Genomic DNA, 21,578 nt, shown 5'->3' with positions numbered 1-21,578 from the left:
GCGCAAAAGTATTTAAAATAAGATACTAAATACTCTACGGAAAAAGTATTTAAAATAGAGTACAAAATACCCAAAACTGAAAGTAATTTGAGTACAGTACTAAGTACTCTAAGAAGTATTTAAGATACTCTTTAAAGTACTTTAGTATTAGCAGTAAGTGAAACGCGTATTCTGAACGTGGCCTTACAAGTGAAAGGAATAAACTTCATCAGCTGTGCATATCTTTCATTTGCAACGTCTTGGTGTCAAGTAATGTTTGGTGAACTTTGGTGAACCCAAGTAAACTTTGTTGATATGTTCTGACCCAAAACTTCGTAATCCCTCCTGTATGTCGGTTCGGGTCTTTCAACCTCTGGCACGTGTTTATTGCTTTGATGACCAATGAAATAAATGCCGGGATTATCTTGTACCTAATCCCCTGGTGATTCACCTGGCAATATGAATAGGAACGGTTTTCGGACGAAGTTGGCTACTGACAAGCAAGGCCAGGCTTGGCATCAGCCTATTGTACAAGAGGATAAATGACAGATTCGCGAATTCCCGAAAAGAAGAAAAAGGGGGTTAAATTCCAGTGAGCTGAAAATGGGTGGCTTCAGTGGTTCAGTGGCTTCACGAGGAAGGAAAGTATTTTGAGTACTGAGTAACAAATACCGAAAAAAGTATTTTAAATACATTAAAAATACTTGTCGCAAAAAGTATTGAGTAGAGTACCAAAATACCGGAAAAAGTATTTTAAATACTGTATTTTGAGTACGTACTCAAGATACGTACAAGTCTGCCGGTACATTTCATGCTTCAATCGCAACCTTTTGTCCCCCTTGAGATGACTCGGTCTCCATCTTTTGTTTCCCGAAGCAACAGGCTTCGCGTAGGAGAAACAAACGTCAACCCCCCAAAACTCAGGGATCTGTTGGCTACGTCTAGTTTACACCAGCTGGCTTGCGTAATTCTTTTATGCTCAACAAGCGTCGACATAATTGTCCGACCGAGGGACACCTTGGAGGAATAAAGAACGAGGTTGTGGTTAGGGACCTTTTCTCACCACAGAGATAGGGATAAATGGGAAGGAAATATGACAATAGCTATCATGATAATGAGGGTCCGATTTTGGCGCTTCAAAGCAGACCTGCTTCCAAAAGTTCCACGTGAGCCGAAATGCTGGATGACACTGGAACCTGGAGCGGTCTGAGGCAATTGAATTGAAGAAATTCGGTTACCACCACCAAGTTGCATATATTACTGATGTGAATTATTGTTAGCACTCGTACATTCCGGTCGTATTGCATGAATTCCTTTTTTAGATGATGCGGCCCACACATGCAACGGCGTGCGATTGTAAGCTATGTCAATAATGGTATCGTATGAAATGTTTTTGAAAAACTATTTTCATTCTAGGCGTCGTCTCAACGCATTGATCACTCGTGATGTATTTATGAGCTCTCGCTTTCCAAATGCAGTACGACATAGCGGGGTGGACCAGTTGGTGATGGTGATGGTTGAAAGACCGCAAATGCCGTACGAAATTGAGAGGTGGTGGGGAAGGATCCACCAGGCTATTATTATTATTATTATCATCATCATCATCATTACAATGCGAAAACCATTTCATGTTTTTTGTCGATACCCGTCGACCATACAGCCAATTCAAAATAGAAGATGCTATTTATTACAAAATACGTTTAGATCGCAATAAAAACACTTTCAAGTTCATATCTGTCTTCTCATGCTGCCTTAAAGGTAACATCTCATTACGGCCCGAGTCTCATTACGGCCGAAGTCTCATTACGGCCGAAAGTCTCATTACGGCCGAAAATCCTTTAATCCCCAAGTGTCTCGTTACGGCCAAAGTCTCAATACGGCCGAAGGTAGTCTCATTACGGCCGAAGATGTTTCATAACGGCCAAAAAGAAAAAAGAAGCATCCACCATATTAGCTGTGTATATACTGTGTTTTATGCTTTCCAAAATGTGTCCGAGGCGGTGTGCCCCCACGGCTTGTGTCACACACAATGGTTCATGCACACAATATTGCGACAGTGTTTCATGCATCCTTCGTGAAAAATGTTTTTATTGTCATATGTGTCACACGATATTTGTATGTGTTACGCCATTTTCTCTCAGTATTCAAGTAACATCCTACTCGTTGGTTCTGTGAGCGAACTGTGTGTGTGTTCTGAAAAGTACTCCACAAGGGAGCCCACTGGGAGCTCCAGGAGCCATATGACCTATGACCATGATCTTCTCCCCCACTAGCTGCCTTCTACAATTTACGTCCACCTGAAATTTAAAAAAAGTACATAAGGCACAGAACAAAATGACATATGCTTTTGTTTGATGATGACCATGAGACATATGCTGTCAAGCAGACTTTTTTTTCCATATATTCAAAACATATTCAAGAATTATGGACAACAATGACAATTACGTCATAATGATGCAGCTGCATAGCCAGGAAAGTATTTCAGGAGGTGTTTTATGAGGCTTGACATGGGGTGGAGGAGTCCCCCTCGTCAGTGCTTTACCCAGACCCCCCTACACCCCCCTAACTTTTTTGCCTGTGCACCCCCTACAGGGGGTGCCCTTGTGATTTCAGCTTCAGATACGTCTGTAATGATATGTTAAGCTGTAATGACGTAACTATAATGATGACCTCCCCCCACAATTTTTTCCAACACCCCTCTCGTGCTTGGGTTTCTGGATAAACCACTGCCCCTCGTTCATTTTCGTGGGGCACTACATTAGGGCTTATGCCACTGCACTGATGTCATGTCAATGATGTCAATGTTATAAGTGTGTGTCACTCTGGGCATTCGGAATTCCTCTAAGCTACAATCAGTGGCGTAGCCACGGGGGGGCTAGGGGGAGCTCGAGCCCCCCCTACCTGCCACGGACCGACCCACAGAAATCGTGCAAATCCGAGAACAGAATATATGTGGGGGGGACCAGTGTGACGATCGCGAAAGTTCTTGCAGTTCATGGCGTCTATCTAAGAAGCACTCTTGAATGATTTTCAAAGTATGAGCTTTTCAAAATACTTCCAATCTCGTGACACCACCTCATTGGTCATGACAGCCTATACATGTAATCGTACTGTGAACGTCTAAATCAACTATTTTCGTTCCTTTTTTTTAATCCTCAGTTTGCAGTGTGCACAAGTATGTGTGTGTTGTCGACACAGGATCAGCAGGGGGGGGGGGGGGGCGAGTTTTCGTATCGAGCCCCCTCTACCTTGGAGGTCTGGCTACGCCACTGGCTACAATATGTAAATTCAGAATACCCGAAGGGCAAGCATCAGATGTTACCTGCAGGCTTCATGCTGAAACGCGTGTACGCAAAACACTTCCGCCGTGGTGGGCGACGTCGTTAGTGTAATCATACACGCAAGACAATTGCGGGCACATGGAGTAGTGGCAGCAACCTGAAAACGATAAATTTTCTTGTTATATATGAGTAATCAAAAATATACATTCCCACATGTTTCGTTTTGTCGTTTGCAGGAAGCGCTAGTAACGGAACAGCACTTGGTTGGTCACATGCAAGCCACAATGCGAAAGGTGCCGATATTTCGATTACGCGATCAAAAATTAAAAGTCTACAACCATGCACACTTCCCCATGCAACTACTTCCCCAGCATCGTGAGACACGACGCCCATGGCATGACACCATGTATTCACGTATAACGTAATGTGAAATGATATGCAGGAATGAAAAAGATGCCAACATACCTGTAATCCAGTGTCCCATAAGCTTGATTCGATTTTCTGGCAGCTACCATGAAGAGCAAATGCACGATTCACAAGTTTCGTTTCGCCATTTTCATTGCTGTTAATTTCGCAAACGCCAAGCAATCCCACGTGACCTCCTTTGGATCAGTGAAAAGTGAAAATTACTCGCGTCATGAACATATATGTTCATCTCAGCGAAAATCACGTTTTGCGTGCTATAGAAGGGAGGGGGGATAAATACTCTTCCTTTCGTGTTTTGATATATTGTTGTTTTGCTATTCTCACTTTGGAGTTCGGATGGTGTCTAGCAACGTTGGGTACCTCGTTTCTTGGTTTCTTGTGTGAGCGAGTGGTTGCTGTTTACGACGTGTTCATATATCGATTTGTAGTGCTGTAATGTGCAAATTAGCGGACTTTATAGCGGCTCTCTATTTTCCGTCGTTGTCTTTCGAGCAGCGCCTGTTGTTCCGGTAAAAATCGAGTTGAATGAATCACCACAGCCCCAACGTATATCGCGCAGTGTTGACCAAGACCAAGTCCAGCAGGAATTCTGGTGAGTAATGGTAATGCTTTCGTAGATTGTCTGGATTAGTAGTGTGCTGTCCACACATAGTTGGATTCTCATACGAGTAATTTAAATGAATCAAAACAGCGGAAGTGCCTGTAATAGATGTAACTCGGTATCTGTTCGTAGGTTTGCGTTGTTTCTAGTTGGTTGCGCGTTTAGGAACAACAAATTTATTCGAAGACGATAAGATACCGACAATGCATCACCGTACAGCAGCATTTACTCGTATCATTGTGAGCCATATTTAATTTGTTAAAATTTGTCGTCGTATTTCTTCAAAACTAAAAGCGCAAGTCGGCGTACTTGAATTGATCTCCTTGAACTGCTTACGTCGAACGTCTGCAAATGTTGTACTTATGTGCCTTCGCGCACCATACTAGGCACAAAAGCATATCTGATTAGAATAAATACTTCAACAGGAAGTCATTCAAATACATTGTTATTTATAGCTGGTTTTCCATTCCAGGCATGGTATGTGGCTGCACGGAGGATTCCGAAAAAGAAAAACAACAACATGGCTAATAGGATGTTGCTGCCCAGGGAGTCCTGGCCGAAGAGGTGAGCTGTTAAGATCATCATAAGGTTCTGTTGTGAAGTGAGAAATTTTGTAGTAGTGCACGAATGTTAATTAGTGCACTACCTTTATAAAAAAGAAACCAGAAATGGAAAGTTATGCATGCATCATTTCATGAATTGTAATGTATCACTATTTGATATTCACATGTTTCCATTAAAGGAATGAACTACTGAACCTATATTCATATCATGGTCATGCTCTGTGTTTACCTGGAAGTCACATTTTTAAGGCTTGTCATTCTTTTGTCTAGATGAAGATTTATGTTAACCTTGTATGAAATAACAGACACGTATCAACACATGTGCAGCTTGTGCACATTAAAACCAGCCATGTAGAGACAAATGCTTGTGTGTTTTTTTTTTGTTTTTTTAATATTCTAGCCTATTCATGGTTGCTCTTCGCTTCTTGCAGGTTTACTCATTCCAGAAGCAAGAATTGTACAATTGTAAGGCGAATGGAAATAAATTGACATCGACTGAGATAGGTGTTCCGTCTTGGCCAGTGACTGTAGGATGGCTCCAAAAGCGTCACAACAAAGCCAATATTCATCTAGCTCTCTACAAGTAGCTAACTCCACATAGTAGCCTGCTTCACAGCAACATCAACACTACCTTGTGGGAGTACACATTACACAATATGTTGCATTGTGCTGTGGTATGATAACATACCGTTTGTCTCGAAATATGTGTATATAAATATGATAAGGGCCCTAAGGGCACAGTGCATGCCTTATACCCTGCTGAATATATATCCATACCTGGCTGCGACATTGCATATCAATGCAGGTTACAATACACATTTTCACATTTGGCCGTTATGAGACATCTTCGGCCGTAATGAGACTGCCTTCGGCCGTATTGAGACTTTGGCCGTAATGAGACACTTGGGGATTAAAGGATTATCGGCCGTATTGAGACTTTCGGCCGTATTGAGACATCGGCCGTAATGAGACTTCGGCCGTAATGAGATACAATCGCCTTAAACGATCGTGTACAGTCCTGTCTCGTGCTATTTTTCAAATGTGAAGGTCTTTCGCTGCCTTCTTCACCTTCACTTGATTGGCATTGCAACTGGCATTCTTCCCAGAACCGCGCTTGTATTACAACTGACATCTTCACGATTGACAATATTTAGGAAAATAAAAATATTTTGTGCGTGTCTAGTCTTTGCGTGTGTGAGGGGGGTAGGAATTATTGTTGTAAGGTTAGACAACTTGGCCCTCAGGGACATCCACCCTCTATTACTATTTTGAACCACGAGATGGCGACTGTTGTGTTCGTGACTGAGCGGTGTTGTTTCGCGACCGTTGTATTTCCACAAAGTTCTCTTCCTCACTCTCTTTCCGGCCTCATGTCACGTTACGTAAATACTAAACCCCATATGCAGTATCGACCTTTACCAACTTGAAGCAATGAACCAACTTGAAGCAATCAGTTCATGCATTGCTTAAGCCTCGAATATGTACTATTGTTTATAACTTGAGATACAGCCTTATTTCTATACCAAGCTTGCAGCGTAGGACTTGTGTAATTCCATTAAGGAACTTCTGACCCTTTGTTTTATCTTTGTCCAGTATACGAGCATACTTTGTCCAGTATACGAACAAACTATGATTACTTCTCATTCCAATATTTTGCTGTTAAAGTTTTGGAACTCACTTCCATGCCATATGCATACTTGCAAATCGCTAAGTGTTTTCAGGAAAATATAGTTCATGAATACTTTATGCGTGAAAATACCTTGTAATTTGTCATTTTGTTTCAAGGGTAAGATGCTGGCCCCCTTGCTTCGGTTACTGGTGTTCTTTTTCGGTCTGCGCCAGACGTTTGTCTGTATGTTTTCGACTGATGACTGCCGATAGTGAGAGCTTGAGTTGTGTACGCAATACTGAATCAATTTCACGCCTATATGGCGTTTGATCCTCTTAGCTCGTGCCGTTTAACATATAAAAATTACTATGTTTAAATCTGTACGGCATTAATTCTGTACAACCTGGGAGAAAAACGCTTGAGCGCTTGAACTTAAAACCATCCGGAACTACGCAGCAAAGTGCCCGTATTCCGCGTAGGATCTCGCAACACTTCACAAGCGAACGTAAACCATCAACCTCCCGGAGAATAATATTACGCACCACATGTGTGTAGAGGAAGCGTACCTCATTAGCACGGCCACTTCCACGGATTCCACCTTACATTTCCTAAACACATCATATCGTCACGGGGCTCTCACTCAGCCATTCTCACGAACACACTGCGATCTGTCTTCCTGATACAATGCTTCGAACAATGCATCCTGGTGCGTGAAATTCGGCCTCAGAGAAACATCACGGAAACATTGCCCCATTTCTCGGCACGCCGTATTATTCCACGGAATCCAATTTCAGGTGGGCAGTGCTCCTCCTAACATATATACACGAGAAGGCCGCCGCAAAATATGGGGCTTTTACGGAGATGGTTTTACGGCATGCCGGAAAACGCGAGGAATACGGCCAATATTGCGTCACAATGCGCGGTAAGATTAACTGAACGTTTCAGTGTCGACAATACGTGCTCTGTATGACGAACAAATATAGATAAATTATTTTTTTTGTACGCGGAACAATTTTGGTCGAAAAAGACACACACACAAACATACTACGCAGCGAGCCTTCAATTATACGTTGGCAGACGCAAAGGGAATGTATTGTGCTCTCCACAATGCAAGATTTACGCACGCTACCAGTTCGCGGTATCCGGCATGTTTTGCACAATAAATGACGCGTTGAATGGAAAACATCCGCCCTGTACGTGTTACGGAACCACCTGCCGTTTTTCTATTACGCTTCTATAGGTCACGTGCCGATAATTGATTTTCGCATGAATGGCAAAGCAAGACATTCTCAAGACAACAACAAACAAGCAAGCAAACAAACAAACAAGGGGAGGTAGAAGAAATAAAACGGGTAATTCTGGTCCTGTTGGAGAGTAGAAGCATTGTCGCCGATGCAAATGAATAAGACTGTTAGGAATATAGGGACTGATAGCACGGCTGGGGAGTATCTCAGGTCAGGGGACTATAATGGGGAGTGCGAACTGTAATTGCTCCCTAATTTTCTTCTTGTTGCGTGCTGCTGCTACTGGGAACAGTACACGTGATACTTTTTCTCCTTCTTTTTTTCTTTTTTATGAAAGCTGCATCCGGCAGTTTATGTGAAAAGTTCGCGAATATTATTGAAACATTCAGGAAACGCCAACCTTTTCGCATGAGTGTTTTCGCAAACACGAGTGCCACACACCGGCGAGAATCTACGTAAATTACGCAATTAATCGGAAATAAAGTGAAATAATATACAGGGTGGTCCATCAACCACGATAGGAATTCGTAGTAAAAAACGTAGGCCCCGGAGAGACCATGCGGTCAAGGGATTTTTTTTTCTGCCAATAACTTTTGCCACATATTGGTAACATTTTTATTCCATTTCAATTGACGAAAAGTTAATTTCTTCAATTGAACTTCCCAAGGCAACCTAACGTTTTCTTTGCGGAAATGGGTTCCCCGTGGTCATTTTACTCAGTATAGCACATAATCCTACTCGTAATGCAATGGCAATTGCCGAAATAAATTCGCCGAAAATCCGTGGAAATGAGCCCTTGGCTCCACGAGCGCAAAGCTGCGAAGAAAGGAGGTTACATTGACACACCACACGAGTAGGGAAAGGGTTACAAGCCATCGGGTGACCTTATTTTTGATAAGATAGCTCTGACTCCCGCACTCACCGCGCGTGTTTGTTCCGTGGGTAAGGCTTGTAATCCTTTCCCCCCTCGAGTGGCGTGTCAATGTAACCTCCTTTCTTCGCAGCTTTGCGCTCAAACTACGAGCTGTCAAGAAAGAGGTGGAGCCAAGGGCTCATTTCCACGGATTTTCGGCGAATTTATTTTGGCAATTGCCATTGCATTACGAGTGGGATTATGTGCTATACTGAGTAAAATGATCACGGGGAACCCATTTCCGCAAAGAAAACGTTAGGTTGCCTTGGGAAATTTCGGAGTTCAATTCAAGAAATTAACTTTCCGTCAATTGAAATGAAATAAGAATGTTACCAATATGTAGCAAAAGTTATTGTCAGAAAAAAATCCCTTGACCGCATGTCTGTCCGGGGCCTACGTTTTTTACTATGAATCTCTATCATAGTTGGTGGACCACCCTGTATACCAAATTGTAAAGCGAAACAAAATATCGACTAAAACAGGCAGAAAAAAACAACAGATCCACGTACATCGTGGTCGAAAGTCTGGGACCCATGGAGCGACTTTCCGTATAATTCTAACCAGTCGGTCTACTTTGGTCCTGTCGATGACACAGAATAACTGCGTTCACAGCGATGAACAACAGCAAAACTATTGACTATTTTGATATGCAGATTGCACCAATTAAGTTTGTTATAAGTGATATTGTTCACTGTCTTAAACACATCTTTAACCGATGCTTCATTGCTGGCATTTTTCCTAAGAAAATGCAAATAGCTAAAGTATCAGTATTACATAAAGGCGGTAACGTGCATGAGCTATCGAATTACCGTCCGATTTCAATACTCCCAATTTTCTCGAAAGCTTTGCAAAAGGTAATATACAACAGGTTATCATCGTTCTTTGAAAAACACGCATTCATCGTTTCCTCGCAATTTGGATTTCGCAAGGGAAGATCCACGGAAACAGCCCTACTAGAACTAAAAGAAATGATTCTTCAAAATCTTGAGAATCGTAAGCTTACCCTGGGCATTTTCGTGGATTTCTCGAAGGCCTTTGATTCCATATGCCATGATATCCTCATAAGAAAACTCCAACACTGCGGCATTCGCAGTACCACCAGCTCCCTTACAGCTTCATATCTTCAGCGCCGCAAACAATGTTGTGTTTATAAATAACAATGTTTCGTCACTTAGAGATGTCAATTGCGGTGTACCGCAGGGAAGTATGCTGGGACCCCTATTATTTAATTTCTTTATTAATGATATTACTTACACATCTCTTGAGGCAAAATTTGTCATATATGCTGACGATACAACCTTATTGATTACGGGAAGCAACAGCACTGAAATTGCTACTAAAGCAGATGATGCCTTTCGAAAATTACACACGTGGTCATGTAATAACATGTTAAAAATTAATGTAAAGAAAACTAAAGCCATTTTGTTTCAGCCCAGGAACAAGAAAGTTAATCTCTGTTCTGACATTCATTTAGGGAATGAGAAGGTCGAGTTAGTTGAGTCAATTAAGACGTCAGGCGTACACTTCTCTTCAGCTTTGAGTTGGGGCACTCACATTGAATATGTACGACCAAAAATATAGTCTTCGCTGGCCATCATCTACAGACATAAACATTACCTACCAATTCCAGTACTGCACACGCTGTACTATGCCTTGATATATACTCTCACATGAACTATTGCTTTCTTGTATAGAGAAATGGGCCTAGAGGCGCGTACAATGATCTTCTGGTGATTCAGAAAAAATTCCTCCGATTGATGGAGAGCCTGCCATAAAATAACACGACTTCCGGCTTATTTAGAAAACACAATATTATTCCCATTCACCGTTTGTATGAGCACGAGGGAAACGGACCCTGTTCTGCTTAATATCGCCACCCTCTCACCTGCTATATATACGTACTTTCATCGTCATCAGCATGAATAGGATCATTCCAAAATGTAGAACATCATATGGTGAACAACAGATACAACGTGCTCTGCCTACATTGTTAAATAACATTTCCATTAACTTACTAGGAGCCACAAGGAAATGTGTTAGGGAATATTTTACAAGTTAAGAAGTGTGTCGAATAAGTGTATCGTTTTGTTTATGTTTTTCTGTAAGGTGCACTGTCCTAATACCTCACTTTTCTGTAAAAAAAATAAAAAAATAAAATATAAAATACTATGTGATGCTGCTGTACGGGGACAGTGACCTCGTCAAGTCAAGTTGTCACATTGTGACTTTTTGTCGCTGTCCCCGGTCAACTTTGTGACCAAATAAATTATTATTATTATTCAGTGATGGCCGGTAGTTAACTACATGTAGTTAGACTACTTGATTGTAGTTAAAAAGTAGTTATCAACTACTTGCAGAAATGTAGTGGCAACTGCTAGTTAAACTACTATTTCGAGTAGTTAACTACAGTAGTTAGGTTACTGCAGGAGCCAACTACTTCCGATTTTGCGGCGCAAGCTTTACTGTGTAAGACTGTGCTTCAGACTTTTACCTTGAGTTGCTTGCTTGATGAGAACGGAGGTGCAGAGCAATTGTGCCGTGCATGTGTACTAAAGCTTCACTTTTATCACTGCTTGTGATTCATATTTAGGTGTCCAAGAACACTTTAGAATGGGATTGGTGTTGATGGACAACGTTAACTAGTTATACATGTAGTTAAAATACATTGCAGTAGTTAAAGAAGTAGTTTTAACTACCTCTCCTCAAAAGTAGTTGAACTACTAGTTAAACTACTTCATCGCGAAGTAGTCAGTAGTTTTAGTTAAACTACAGTAGAAGTAGTTAGTGGCCATCACTGTTATTATTATTATTATTTTCTGTTCAAATATTTCGGAATATAGTTCCAGAACTAATAAATAATAAATAATAATAATAAATAAATAAATAAATAAATAAACTGTAGTTGCTCCCCCTATTCTCTTTCTGCTCTTCTCTCTCTCTCTCTCTAAACACCCCTTTCCCTTTCTAGTATACTCTGTGATCCGGTCGGAAGCCTGCCACTACCTGCCACCTGTTCGCGCACCTTCGGGTGACGAAAAGGCGAGCAGAATGCAAACGGCAAAATCCTGTCGCCTGCTTCAATTGGAGGACCGTACGCGCCCTCTATCGTCGATGCTGCTAACCAGAGATGCCTTGTACGGGATTCCCTTTTTCACGTTTTCTTTTTTACTCTCCTTTGGGGGAAAGAAGATATTGCAGGGAGACGAAGACGGCCAGCTGTTTGAGGGTGCATCAAAAGCAAGAAGAAATATCAATTCACCATTTCTTCTGTATTGGATGAGAATCTACGGGCACAGGTTGTTCCGATTTGTTTGAGGTCGAGTTCCTCCCTTCAACAGGTGGTCAAAGTATTGCCCCCCTTGAAGAATGCGCCGAATACACTAATAAAAAAAAATAGTAAGAATGATAATCGTTAAAGCAGGGGTACCCGGCAGCGCAAGAAAAAAATGAATGAAGAAGTAAAACCCGAGAGGGCAAGTAACGAAAAGAACGCAAGCACCGCTCCTTTTTTATATCGTTTTTTATACTGAAGAGTCCCGTTCTCCGGCCTCTCCTCTGTCGTTTTTTTTTATTATTATTATCTATATCTTTTTTATGCTCAGTACCTCTTCCATCCCCTGCATCAGGACTGCTTCATACCCCACAATATGTTGCAGATTGTCGAGGCAGCGCTTCCTTTTTTATGGTAATAACAACTGGCAAGAAAAGAAGAAAAAAAAGACAAGAAAGGCAGATGGCAACCCTGTCGCTCTACTAGTGACCTTACTCGACCTCTAATGAGGCGCCCTTTGGGACTGACACTGTGGTCATCCTTCGAAGTTGCGCAAGTCCGCTACGTTTAATGGTTTCCGAAAGTTAAATGATCCTGATGCCATACGAATGCGCGCATCTGTAACATCTGGTCGACAGATGGTTAGGCGACAGTGTTAGCAGACAAGACTTTCCTAAGACATTCGCATGAGTGATTATGTCTGCGGGACGAAGCACTTACGACTATTTTGCCTTCGAAAGGAGACCCCTTCGGAGTCGCGGAATATTACAATTGGTTACCCCTTCGACAGTTGTACTTGGTTAAGTAGGCTTTATATCACTCCTGATTGGTGGAAAGCGCGGGACATACGCCTTTTTGCGACGCTTAACCTAATCGCGCAAGCATCCCACAAAAGGCGTACGTCTCCCTCTTTTTTAACCAATCACGGGGCAGAACGATGTCATTCGGGATTATGGTTGGCTATGAGCGTGCTACGTGGTGAAGTTCTGTTTTTAGAGTGTCCGCCCATTTCATCGAATGGCGTTTCATCGACGCCGTTTTATCCAACGCCATTCATCGAACGCCTTTTCGTCGAAAGTCGTTTCATCGATGCCTGACCAAGGCTAGGTCAGGAGGGCCCTTTTACGTATTTCACACGTTGCCGCAAGAAAAAGCGGCGGCCACCGATTTGATGAAACGGCATTCGATGAAATGTCAATTTTTCGACGAAATCGCGTTCGATGAAATGTCACGCAACCGTGAATGAACGGTCGGCCACAAGCAACAGCATAGCGACACTAAGCTCATCAAATGACCTGAGAACCACCATCATTGTTTGACGAAGAAGAACAGAGATGTTGCCCTGCAATGTTCTAAAAGTTCTGAGTATTGGGTATCGGGTTCGATACATGGTTTCTTCGGTAAGTATGAGCTTGGCGGACGTCACGAGGGTATTTTTTTTTTAAATTCCGTTTTAGAGCCGTGAAGCAACTGTGGTTATGAGCGACGTACAGAAGTGGAGAGGACGGCAGAAAGGAGTGGGGGACATTGGGATTAGCATGCGTGCCGGGCCGACTTCGGGGAGAACTGTGCGGACATTCGTCTGCAAACGCCTGCCGGAAAACCCAGGGAAAACCTCGGACAGCACAGCCGGTGCTGGGATTCCAACTCGCGTCACCTACCCGCCAGTTCCGGCGTCAAAGGCAATCATCCTAACCACTACTGGCGCCGAGAAGTTTGGGAGTCGCCCCCTGGTGTTCACTGAATGAACCGTGTCGTGGGGATGTCCCCGGGCAGTATTGCCACATTGCATTGCGTATCAAGGCATTGCATGTGTAAGAGGCTGTCCAGCATTGATATTTCCTGGTGATTCATGACGAAAACGACATATGTGCTCCAAGTAAATCGCATTTTCATTCCAATGTGACATTTTTTACTGTAAGTAACAAAAACGAAACCGAAACCGAAACGAAGATCCCCACCAAGAGGCGGCACAGTGGCGTTCCTAGTGAGGGTCTCGCCGCCAATACGCCGCGCCAGCTGGTGACGAGGGTCTGCGACCGAGATAATAAAGATGATGGAGTGTTGGTTTTCAGATCCGATAAAACGTATTAGGCAAACTTGATGTGGCTCTATAGCTTAGCGGAACAGGAACTTCAAGTTACTGACAGTGACTTCCACGGCAGCAAAAGCGCTAACTGTAAAAAAACAGTAATTTAAATATTCGCCCACGAATTACAATCGAAATATATTGCACTCTGACTCAGAGCATCGTAAGAAAACATGCCACGGCGTTTGTTTAGCTTTGGTTTGGGCGCGAATTACAGCTTTAAATAGCAGAGTAGAGTAGAAGCAGATGCGTTTTGAAGCTTGGTGACGCCCGAATATGAGAACTACTGCTCTATACATCGCAAGGAAGTAGGGACAGAGTGACATTTCAAGCTATCTACTGGTATTTATCCAGTACGTATACTGCCCGCAATGTTTGCCTCACTGACACAATTGTGCAGTTACAGTATTGCAAGGCCAAGGCTAATAAGAAAGGGAAAAAGCTGATAAAGTCAGTGACAATAGGTTCGGGTAACAATAGGTGTTGCGTTGCGTCTTTCGTATACGTACAACGTTGATCTGGAAGTGATTCACTGGATGGCTGAACCTATAGCGGAGATACACCTCCTGCGAGATACAATTGAACGCTCATCGGTCACGATTCTCGTGACTGTGAGCAATTACAGACCGGGCATTTTCAACGATCGCCGTACGATTGCTGCGCGTTGCAAGGTGCAAAGGATTATGGATGTCGGCGTAACTTATCGGAAGCTTACATTTGCAGTTAATGGCTCTGCTGGCAACGTAGTGCGTAGCACTTTTTACAAATGTTTGCACTTTATAGTGCACTATCAGCTCCCGTGGCATAGTGGTTAGGACGATTGCTTTTCATGCCGAGAGTGGGAGGTGACATGGGTTCGAATCCTATCACCGGCTGTGCTGCTTGAGGTTTTCCCTGGGTTTTCCGAAGACTTTCGAGACGAATGTCGGCACAGTTCCCTCTGAAGTCGGCCCAGGACGCATACTAACCCCCACTCCTTCCAGCTGTACTCTCTCCATCTGTTCACGTATGTACGAAACTCATAGCCACAGTTGCTTAATTCGCGGCGCTAACAAATAAAATTCAAAGATTCAAATAAAACTTTAGTGCACCAATACGAGGAAGGCGTTGCTCGTATAGGAAGACTGTCAAAACTGAATCGGAATCACTACTAAATTTGTTTACACTTATATAATCTACACAGCTGCTCGTTGGTGATCGTATATCAGACGCTCGAATTACAAGCACAATCTTAACATATACCGGGTGGTTCACGAAGGTCCTCCGGCTGAATAATTCGTAAGCAGGTGGCGCTATCGGAAAGCTTCTTTATCTTCTTTTTTTCAGTAAGCATCTCCGAGACATAGGCCAAGGACTGAGCGGTCATTTGCATACGCTCATTAAATAAACAAAAGTTTTAAACTTTTAAATTTGACTTTGGATGCTTTCGGAACCTGTGTTTTAGCGACCGAAACTTCAGGCGAAAAAAGAAAAAGAAACAAAAAGAAACCGGTTCGACACTTAGTGATATTTAGACTAATTGGTTTTGGCGCTCTTTCGCTCAGCTATCCAGCTGCCAATTACGTGTTCATCCGCCTGGTTCACATGCAGGGGTGACAGAAGACAAGGAACAGCTATATCTATATCCGTAGATGGACCGTACTGAAAATTCAGGTGCATAGGGAATTGTTAGCAAGTATTTTAGCTGTTTAGCGCTCAATTCCGCAGAGAACCAACAACGTTCAACTATCACCTTCTATGAGCTGTGAAGTAAGACCCGAGACAAGGAGTTCAGACGAATTCTCTTGTTGTTGACAAATGCACCTTCTACTTGTTCTGCTGCCTGACTCTCGCCAGGGTCTTTTCAGCAAAGCTGACAATGAGTTCATGACAGCAAAATTTCCCTGCAGCTTTATCATCGTGATAGTAAACCTAGAGTAACAAATAGGTTAGAAATATTTACGACTGATCAACGCAACAAATGGTAAAAACGACATCGAAACATTACCTCACTCTGCTTTACAAAGGCGGCTTGTATTCTTGAAAACACGGCACCCCTCAACCCTTTCCTCTCGGGCCTTTCTTGACCGCGTTCTGACCTATCTTCCTCATCAAAATTGAGATAAATGTTCTTTGGAAGCAGGAAATCAGCGGCGAGGGTCATTTGCACTTGTAGATATGACAGTGACAACAATTATTGCGACACGGTCACCTGTGTATGCGCACACATTAGAATGGTAACCCTATACCGCGTCTTATCTTTTGCAGCACAGCTCTGCAGGCAACATTGTGTATCGGCGTCGCCGACGCCTTGTGGCGCCCGCATGTCGAAAAGGCGTTTCACTTCTCGCCACTTGTAATTGGTTAATTATTTCGACAGCGTTCGGCCAATTAGAGGGCGGGCGTGGTCTTCCGCAAATTTAATGGACGCAGAATGGGGCACATGCGACATATCCGCCGAAGCGGTTCGCTTTGTGCGCGAGAGATTGTACGTGATGGGTGAATAGCACAGACACTTTGTATACCGTGGATGATGAAGAGAACGGCTTTAGCGAAAGGCGTCTGATAACGAGGCTAAAGTGAAAAGCGGGGATAAGCAAGTCCCACTTCTGATTACTGACTTGTAAAAAAGGTAGCGACGGGCTGACAAAAGAATAAAAGAAGTAGAAGAGGAAGAAGACGAAGCACGCGAAAGAAAAGTGATGTTTTATGACAAGTTGAACTGACAAGTTGAATCACTAAGGCCATAATGATGCCTAAAAAAACAAAAAAACAAAAACACACAAAGGGCGGTTGCTTCTTCCTTTGGCGTCGGACGCGATGTTTTGTGTGTCGTATTTAGATTCTGGCAGCCATTCCATTAATTTAATTCATCAATGCTCTTGCACTGGTCAAATGAATAACTATGAATTAGAGCTGTTCCACTAATCTAATTAATCTAACACTACACTAAACCGTAAAGCCAAATAAACGTTACGTGACATTTCTAGAGCGCTAGCCACAACCTATCGGAAAGACGTAACGTTAGCGTCTGAAGAGAGAGGCAGAGAGAGAGAAAGAGAGAAGAATAAGAAGAGAAACGTTATGGAGATTTTTGTAAAAGAGCGCATTAAATGCCATCCAAACATATCCCGTCGAACTGCGAAGGACCTTTTGTTACGCAACAAGATTCTGAAACTGACGCCACATGCAGCTCTGATTCCGAACCTTTATCAGAATTCCCTGCAGAGCTACAGTTCCGCAATTCAGCATTTTATCTTCTGTGCACACGGCCTAAGGAACCACTTCGCTGTTTACAAACAAGATGCGCCATCTGCGCATCCGCGGGGTTGGTGTGGGAACACACGCAGCCGTGAACGCAGCCGTGCGAATACTTTCCGCAAGTGCGACATCGACTGTGTTGCACTGCTACACTCTAAGAAAAAGAAGGAGTAAAACGGGGAGTAATTGCAGCTTATACCCCCCTGGACTGCAATTACTCCCCATTTTACTCCCCAAACCCGGCATTTAGTCCCGACATTTACTCCCCAGGACTGCAAATTGCCACTGAACTTCGCCAATTGTCTTCTGAATGCAACAGTCTACGTAATATGTGCCCTGGTAGCAGACCATATCCTCCAAACTCCCATTTCCACCGACGTCCCAAATCAACCAAAAGCTCGTTTCCTCCGAAAAAATGTTCGGAGGTTCTGGGCTTTCGGTTGATATGAGCAAGCGGGGTGCAGTGACCCACATCATCCAAATACTCATTTCATCCGAGCGCCCAGAACCACCGAAAGCGGAGCACTTGAAAGGACACGCTTCCCCAATTTTCCAGGGAGACAAGTTATCATTGCTGTGTCGTCATGGGAAGTTTCCCTATAATGAGCACTAATCAAACGCGTTCCAGGAAGCAGACGTACATTCAGAAAACACGCTATTAACCGGCTTAGAAAAGCTTGCAACCAGTAGGACTGCATGAAAACAACATATAGTCTGAACTGTCAATCTCCTCCGGAGACACCTGAGGTTTGTCTGTTTTTTCACCGTCCCGCTATGTGTAACAGCCGCAGAACATACCATTTCCACCATCCCCTTTCTCTGTTCCTCATGACGCGGACCTTCATGAGCTTCCGAAGATAGCGCTTGTCGCGTCAGCAACCAACATCCATACGAATAAAATTGTTGGTATCACTTCTTGAACACGACCTCATTTATACGTATTTCCTTTCCAAGCTTCACTTCTGAGCTTTAACGGATAGAAATGACATGACAGGTGCCCACCTCGCACCGAGTATCGCGTCGTTTCCACCCACCCATGCTTAGGCTTCTTTAATGTCGGCTTTGTACACCAGCTCTCATTTTTATATCCGTCATATCTGTTACATCTCCAGGATAGAGAATAGACATTTCGGGCACCGGATGAGCAGCAGCCAGGAACCCACGTGACGACAAGAGTCACGTGACCCTCTCTGGTTAGTTGTAGTCTTGCAGGGAGTACATCGGATTGCCGCACACTTCAGAGCCGTGTACCCTTCCTCCTCTCCCGCAAAAACGGGAAAGGCGTGTCCTTTCAAGTATTCCGCTTTCGGTGGTTCTGGGCGCTCGGATGAAAAGAGCATTTGGGGGATGTGGGTCACTGCGATCCGCGTGCTCATATCAACCGAAAACCCAGAACCTCCGAACATTTTTTCGGAGGAAACGAGCTTTTGGTTGATTTGGGACGTCGGTGGAAATGGGCATTTGGAGGATATGAGGCCTAACCATGTGCCCTTGGTCAGTCTGATGGCATAAGGCTGTATAACTCAGCCAATACAGCAATTTTCCAGCCAAACACAGACAGTAAGAAACACTTAGCGCATCTTTCTTCGCAAACTGCGCCCTATGTATGGCGCAAGATTTTATAAAACTCGATATATCACGGTTGACGGTTTGCTTCAACATATTTTCATGCATGCACACGAATTATGTACCTGGGACTCTTAAAACAGCGCGTTAAATGCAGTCTCCACTCTGTGACATTCATTTACTCCCATGCATTTACTCCCGAAAGGGACTGTTTTTTGGTGCAATGCGTTTAGTCCCCAAAAGGAGTAAAAGTACTCCTTTTTTTCTTAGAGTGTACACCGCTCTCGACTGACTCTTTTTACAATACTCGAAATAAGTTCTGAAGGAATGAGACAAGTGTTGCTACAAGACGAAGTTGTTTATGAACAGTATACTACATGACGATCCCTGTAAATCGACAACTCAAAGGTGACCAGTCAATTCAACTGATTCCAATTAGATGAGGTACCCCTTACAGATGCTCTACTACGTTACAATGGCTCAAGAACGGCCCATAGACGCCGACATCGCCTAACGTTGACGTTGCGAGGAACCGCTAGTGCACCGGGACTGTAAGAGAGCGTTGCGCATGCGGTGCGCAGAACAAGGGTTCCTACGCAGAACCACCAACGCTATCTCTTACGTACGCAAAGGCGATAGCGTACGATGTACCGTAATTTCACGCGTATTAGCCGCGGCTTATGCGCGATTTTTTTTTTCTTTTACGGGCGCTCTGCCGCTTATCGGATGGCTATTTTTTTCTGGTATTTCCCCCCATACGCTGGGTTTAACGAAAGGGCCGTCAGTGTCTCTGGAACAGCACTGCCCTGCCGATGCACGAACAGTGCGTAACAGGAACGGGTCCGCATTTGAGTAGATTAGTCTTCCTGGTGCATTCCCCCATCAAGCAGCTTTAACGAAAGTGGTGACAGTGACTCGCGTCTTCTGGAAGACCACTGACCCATCAATCCATGAACAACGCACAACAAGGGCACAATCCGATCTTGCTAGAACTCTAGAGCTGACCCCGGAGTATGGACCACGGGGTTTATGGCCTTCTCTATGGTCTCCTTTGTCGCACAAATCAGTCGTCTCGTATTGTCCGCGGCTTATCTGCCAGAAAATTTTCGAAGCTTTCCTAAAAACGCGTCCTGCGGCTTATCTGCGGTGCGGCTTATACGCGTGAAATTACGGCACTAAAACTCTAGTCTGTCGAAACCACAGCGTTGACGCTATGTGGTGCCGGCGTCTTCACAAACCACGCGCGCTGCGCGTTATGGTTCACTCTGGCGACGCGTTTACCAATCCACTGCGTGTCCACCCGCATTTTATTTTAGTAACGTGCCTTTACGAACTCCAAGCGAACTGGGCGTCAAAAGATGGGACAAAGTGGTGCCCTTTTAAACGCCGACGACAGCCCTCCTTCGCGGAGTATAACCACGCGTCTCCGTCTCTCAGCATTCCAGAGAAGGTTTCTCGAAATTCCTGCTGAAGTTTCAAAGTCCTTTTACGCTCGAACACGGCTAAAAGTGCACGAGGGTCGGGTTGTAAAGTACGCCCAGAAGGTTGTCGACCTTTTCACACAGAAATAGATAGTCTTCGCCCAGGATTTTTCTCTTTCTTTCCGCGACACCCGCGAAATGTTGCGGGACTTCTCGTCACTTCATCCCGTGCAAGTGCAACAGGGCGAAACATGTCGTCTGCTCTATAGTCACACTTCACGCTCTTCACGATTGCCGGCTTCAATGATTTCTTTTTATCTGAGCAGAGCAGGGTTGTTAAACTTACTTTTAAAAAAGTATCTCAGTTACAACTACAGATACCGAGTGATGGGGGAAAATACGCTGATAACAGTTATAGATACTTTCAAAGATGTACTCAGTACTGCGTGTAGAGTTATTCTTTCTATTAAATTGATTGGGTAGATTTAGGGAGCAATTATTAGTTGTGTATTTCGATTATTATAGACACTTTCAAAAATGTACTCAGTAAAGTTACTTTTTCCATTAAATTGATTGGGTAGATTTAAGGAGCTGTTATTAGTTGTGTATTTCGATTAATAAAGCAGATTATCTTGGGTCGCAAGATGTGATAACGCGTAATGTCTTGCATTATTTCTTTTCTTCCTTGTGCACTCCGCACGCACCCCAGGTATGAACCATTAAATAGCTTTATTTCAAGAAAATAGACTGGACACTGACCAGATGGCGCACATTACCAAACCAGCAACTCTATTTTAGCTGTTTGCTTTCTTCTTAACATTTCTCTTGACTTGCACACCTTTTGTTTGCACGAAGGAGCACAGTCATTTCAAAATTCTTCTCCGTCATGTGGGTTGGAAAATTTGTACTCACGACCACCCACCGCGACGCTGCCTGGCAACCCAGTGTTATGTTTGAGAAATACATACTTCAGTATTGGAAATGATTGCAAATAAGCACGCAGGTCAGAGTGCCTAGCCGAATTGCGCCACCTCTTGGTGATGATTGTCGTTAATATTTTTCTAATGAGAAAAAATAGTCTGGAGAAGAGTAAAAGTTACCGAGAAAAGTAACTGAGTTGCCGATAAAAGCGAAATGAAGCACGACACTGATGAGCCATGTGCCCGCCACCCCCTTGTACTTGAACTTTATGTGCCCAACATGCACCATCAGTATATGCACGTACGAACACAGCACAATGTACTGAACGTGCGAGTGCATAGAGGTCGAGGGTCAGTTCATGTTTGTCTTCCTCGTGTTTTCTTCAGCTGTGCGAAATGAAGCACGGCACTGATGAGCCATGTGCCCGCCACCCCCTTGTACTTGAACTTTATGT

At 43.6% G+C, this 21,578-nt stretch overlaps 1 protein-coding gene and 1 long non-coding RNA gene across 3 annotated transcripts in view; one reads left to right on the top strand and one right to left on the bottom strand.

Moving 5' to 3' along the window:
* LOC135399005 (uncharacterized) overlaps nt 1-21,578 on the bottom strand; it is a 289,237-nt gene that overhangs the window by 197,806 nt on the left and 69,853 nt on the right. The gene's annotated exons all lie outside the window — the stretch shown is intronic.
* Nucleotides 4,039-5,351, top strand: LOC135397612 (uncharacterized). Its single transcript, XR_010423672.1, has 3 exons — nt 4,039-4,278; nt 4,760-4,851; nt 5,282-5,351. It is a non-coding gene; the product is annotated as an uncharacterized LOC135397612 (long non-coding RNA).

This window comes from Ornithodoros turicata, chromosome 6 (genome assembly GCF_037126465.1).
Source record: "Ornithodoros turicata isolate Travis chromosome 6, ASM3712646v1, whole genome shotgun sequence".
Taxonomy (NCBI): domain Eukaryota; kingdom Metazoa; phylum Arthropoda; class Arachnida; order Ixodida; family Argasidae; genus Ornithodoros; species Ornithodoros turicata.
The sequence above is the reverse complement of the archived record's forward strand: the minus strand, read 5'-3'. Positions and strand labels throughout refer to the sequence as shown.